The following is a 5,473-nucleotide window of genomic DNA, read 5'->3' as shown; positions in this document are numbered from 1 at the left end:
TGTTCAGACCTGAGGAACGGCTGCCAAGGGTTTTTAATTGGGGGTTTGGGGAGCTGCTTGAATGAAACATCTGTCACCTGGAGCCGGAGAAAAAGCTGCTATTTATGGTGACTGCTGAGTACAAACTAAATAGCAGGCTGCTGTCTTGCTCGTGGAGGAGCGGGTGGACAACAAGCCCAGCGCCAAAGCAAGCTGAGCACGGATAAAAGTGGAGTTACTGTTTACACATTAGTAACGAAGCGTGGGAGGAATCCAGCCCCAAATGCTCCCAGGTTTGGCTGATCCAGTCCCACAACAGTGTCGGGTGAGTCGAGCAAGTTCCTGCCCGGAGATGTAGAGGGGGGATGTGGCTTGAGGGAGAATTCCACGAGCAGGACAGAAAATGCTCCAAAACAAGGATAAGAAAGAAGGGAAGGGGCTTGTCCCTTGAGTGGTGGGCGGTGGTACAGCAGCCGTGCCAGGGGAGCAATCACCCTGCCCAGAGCAGCAGGGAGGAGAAGGAACAACTGTAGCAAACTGGCAGAGATTTGCCGCTTGGACATTGCCTCCAGTACAGGAAAAAACATTACAGAAACCCTCCAAATCTGTAATGCACATCTCGGTGTTTTGAAGCCAGTCTCCTGCCTTTGGGTCCTACCTCATTGTTTCCTTGGTTGAGGTTTGTCCTTATTGAGACTGAATTTCCCTCATCCCTGACCCCCCCTGGGTCTTATTTGCTTTGGGAGAGAGGAAAGTTCCGTTCCCTGCTCTTGGCAGAAAACTCCCTTCCCTCCACGCTGCGTAACGCAGGTCCTTGTGCTTGGGGACCAGCGTGGGGACGGCGCAGCCAGGGACCACCCGACCCTCTGCAGCTCCCAGCTTGGCCATGGACCCGCATGAGCCTCTGCCAGCTGTGAGGAGCCCCAGACCAGCTGGGGACTCACCTGGGCCACGCAGGGAATGGCTGTGAAGGTGCCAGGGAAGGCTGGGGGTGAGGCACTTGCCGCAAGCCCTCTGTCAGAACTGCACCTTCCAATATTTATTCCTTCCTCCAGTGCTTAGCCATGGAGCCTTCCAATTTTTGGAGGATGAGTAGCTCGGTGGAAACCAAAGGAAACTCAAAGCCTTTTCCGTGTGTTCCCAAAAGAGGATTTATTTAGTGGATTTTAGCAATTTAAAATACACAGATCTGAGTGTTGTGGAGGGGGGTGTACAAGCGGGCATCACTTTCACAGTTCGAGGCATTCAGGAAACGCCGGCGCTCCGGGGATTCCTGCAGTTAAGCATCTGCTCCTGACCCTGCTGGCACTCCAGGCAGGTCTCCCGGCGGTTTCAGGCACTCACTGGAGATAAACAATGAATAGCCGCAGAAGGCTCCTGGGAGAGACGCTGAGTGGGGAAGAGCTGCTGTTTCCCAAGGAGGTAAGTGCTTGATCAGAGCAGGTATGGCTTTCACGAGGCCATACAGGGATGCCTCTCGTCTCTCAATGAGTCCAGGCGCTCTTCCTTTGCTCAAGGAAGAAGGTTTCCTCCCGTTTCAGACCGCTCTGTTCTTCACGCTCTCAAATATCTGCATGACCTTGCCCGCTGGTATGCAGCCTTCTCTTATGATGGTGATGCCACCTTCCCAGAGGAAGAATGAGAAAGTTAGGAAAATCCCCGTAGGGTGGAAGAAAGGGATGGGGTTATAAGGAACATCCTGGAGCAGCGAAGTCATCCAAATGCTCAGGACGTCCAAATAACAAAGCTGTGTAGCAGGAGGACCAGAAGGTGTGTCAGAAAGCAAAACCATCTCCCAACACTGCCCTCACACTTTGTTTGAGAGTTTAGTTTTCCACTCATGTGACAACCCAGATCCAGCTAACAACACCTCAGCCAGTGCTGTTACATCATTGTGAATGAGCTGCTGTAACACCTTCATGCTGGTGGTCCACGAGGAGCACACACCCTTCCTTTCAGAAGCAGCCACCCTCCCACTTGAAGCATTTTTGCTCTTATAAGGCAGAGTTTTCTTGCACAACCGTGTCTCTCCTCACTGCCTTGTCCTCTGTCAACACAGAGGTCCTCCCAGGACATCTTTTGTTTGTTCCTCTTCATCAACATGTTTGCAAATGCCCAGGCACTCAAGAGCTGTTACTCTTGGAGCACACTGTGCTGCCAGATTGATACTACTGAAAGGGATGGAAACATCCCAGGAAAATGAGATTGCTGACAAAGAGGGTGGTTCTACACTCACTTTCATCAATCTTTGTGCAGTTGACCACCGTGGATGCCACCACCTCATCAGATTCTCCATCACAGAGAACTCCTTCCAGCTTATGGCCAAGGCGCCTGTAGGGAACAACAAAAACAAAAAGTGGCACTATAGAAGTACCTCAGAGTACACTGTGCTGAAGCTGCCCTCAGCGCAGGGCTCCAGGTTGTGATCTATTCCCACCGACGCTGGCTGGCCGCCCACCCGACGGGTGGCCTGCACTGCGACAGAAACGCCGGTGAAGCGGGTACTCACGAGATGACCATGTCGTGGTGTGTGCTGTCAACCTCCCCACTGGGATTGGCAGATGTGATTGCCAAGGGCCCCGTCATGTCGATGAGGTGCACCAGGACCGTCAGGTCGGGCACTCTGATCATGATACTGTCTTGAGTTCCCACTCTGTTGTAGCCTGCTCCAACCCCTGGAGAGACAGACAGGGGACATTGGCACAGGCGAGACTGGCACAATACCTGGTGTGGCACCAGCATGGCTTTCTTTGCAAGTGACCCCAACGGAACTGCAAGTGTCTTTGCATAGTTTCAGAAAAAAGTTTCTTGATCAGAAATCCGCAAGAGCAGCTGTAAGATTTTGGGACTAGCTGCAAAAGGAAAAGATTAGTGGCTGAAGATCAGCGTAGCTGAGCTGCCTTCATGGACAGAGGATCTACCTATGTCACGGTGTCTAACTTCTTGTGATCACTGCTGCCCTCCCACCCTCTGTCACACACCTCCGCCTGTCAAACACGTGTAGCTCCTACCGCTTCTAAGGCTTTCACTGGTTCCCAGAAGCCAGGTTTGGGTGTGAATCTCACCACTGCTCGCAGCGGTTTGACTCTGTCCGTGTGGCAGGAAGGAAGAGGCGATGCAGAGAGACACCCATGGGGACCCTGTCCACCCCTGGGACCTCTCCTCTGTCTGTGAAGCTTCAGCCAGGGATGCCTCATTCCTAGCTAACAGCTATGGGCTTGAAAGAGGTTCTCCCAGGTTCATGAGCCTCCCTTCCTCCATTCTGCTGGGTTAGGGGGATCATCCTGCTGCTCAGGCTGTTAATGAGTCACTCCAGCTCATTAACACTCTCTGCTAACTATTTACCAAGGCATGTACAAGCTCCCGAGCTGATTTCTCAGAATAAAGTGAACGGAATCTCTCCCCACCGACATCCCAAAGGACTGCAGACCTGCCGTGTTGGAACCGTGCAAGAGGGGGAGAAGGGCTGTCCTGTTCATCTCACCTAACTTCTTCAGCCACTCTCCTTTCTTGATGATGCAGCCGATGCCACCGGGGTAAACACGCTCCATGAACTCCCACAGCAGCGGGCTGATGGGGGGAGCAGCCGCTCGCAGCTGGTCCAGGTTTGAAATGAAGATGCAGATGGGCTTCTCTTGAGGCCTGTCCTGCAAAACCAGGAAGAGAGGAAGGGAAAAAATAGATGAAGAGAGAAAGTAGGTGTTGAGAAGATCGAAGCCCACTGGAATCCTCGTTTGTGCATTCCCCAGGGACCAGGAGCTCCAAGCAAGCAAGACGGTCTCTCTGCATGAAATGCTGAGCCCAGGAGGGACTGCATGCCGTGATTGATGCCACAGCTCTGATCTGCTTGTGCGAATTGAGGAAGATGGAGAACAGCAGCCTGCTCTTGGGATCTCGGCGGGATGCATCCAAATCCCCTGCTTCAGACTCAACCAACGGCTGACGGCAAGGCTCTGCTCGTTACCGGTGCTCTTAGCATCTTGGACACCAGGGACCTGATTTTCTTCTAACTTATGCTGGTATGAAGCGAGGCCAAACCCACCAATTCCCGGCAGAAGGAGAGCCTAACCCCCTGGAAACCAACACCTATGTGGCCACTTCTTCAGGTCTTTGCTGCTTTGGAAGGGGTTTGCTGTAAGAACAACAGTGGAGATACAGATATGGAGGGAGAATAAAAAGAGCCCACAATGCAGTGTCATTTCAGTCCTCAACTGACACCGGTTTCAGCGGGGCCAAATGACTAAGGAACCGGGCACGTATTTACATTCTGTTTATATTATCTCATCGGCAGGGAAGGTTAGTGTTGGCACCAGAGCAGGACAGAAAAGACTGCCTTTGTTGCTGGTGTTCACACCGAGCGCCAGCTGAGATAGTCTGTTATGCTTATTTCTCCAGGCTAGCCAGGAAATTGCTTCATGGAGAACAGACGGGGCCAGGCTGCAAAAGTTGTGATGGAGGTGAGAACTTTGGGTCTGATTCCAGCACTGAGTGTCTCCAAAAGTCTGGGGAAATTTAGACCTGGGATTCTGATTCAGCACTTCCTGAGACAGGGAGGACAAATACAGGTTTGGACCCACTGGTGACAAGTGTTAGGGCTCTTCCAGTTTGGGTTTGTGCTTTGCCTCCGTGGTGAGGCAGGACATGGGTGTCTGCTCCCAGTGCCCCACGCCCACAGCTCTACCCCAGCCTACTCAGCTCAGAAAATGGTCCATGACATTTTGGTGTGGCTGCTCATAAACTCTGTCCAAGGCCAAACTCTGAGTTTTAAGGCAACTTGAAACAAGGGGCTCCCTTTTCTGCCTCTGCACCTCACTCATCTGTAGGACACAAGCAGGATCCAAGGAAGAGGACGACAGCATTGTATTCACACCTTGATTCTGTAGACCTTCTCAATGGCTTGAGGGTGTTTGCAGGAGGCTGCCAAAGCGTACACAGTGTCCGTCGGGACCCCACACACCGCCCCGGTGTTCAGCAAGTCAGCGATGGTCCTCAAGCCGCTCGTACAGTGGGACTTGGGGCAGATGCAGGGTGGAGGATCTTCAGTGTCCTTCTTAGAGCTCTCGACCTGGCAATAATCAGGAGGCAACAAATCCATTACAGTGGGAATAGGCAAAGATATGAAACCCACAGTAGGCTGCAGTCCACCCAAATGCGGGTATCTCACTGTGCCAGGCTCCCTCGAAAGGGCAGAGGCAGCACTTCCATAGCTGAGGTGAATCACGAGGCAGACTAGTTCTGTCCCGGTAATGCAATCAAGGATACTAGCTCAGATGCAGACATTTGAACTGCTGATGCCTAAAATTCCAGAGATGAATCCCACCCAGCACAGCGACTGCTTCCTGGAGAAATAACCACTCTCCAAAATGACCTGAGGAAACTGGGAGGGACTCCTGAATCCAGACGTATTTGAGTGAGATCAAGTTTCAAAGGCTTTCTCATGAGTCTCCGTGGTTAGAAACGCTGATTGAATGAAAATGTTTCTCTGCAGCAGGAA

This window comes from Buceros rhinoceros, unplaced genomic scaffold (assembly GCF_000710305.1).
Source record: "Buceros rhinoceros silvestris isolate BGI_N320 unplaced genomic scaffold, ASM71030v1 scaffold21931, whole genome shotgun sequence".
Lineage (NCBI taxonomy): Eukaryota > Metazoa > Chordata > Aves > Bucerotiformes > Bucerotidae > Buceros > Buceros rhinoceros.
The sequence above is the reverse complement of the archived record's forward strand: the minus strand, read 5'-3'. Positions refer to the sequence as shown.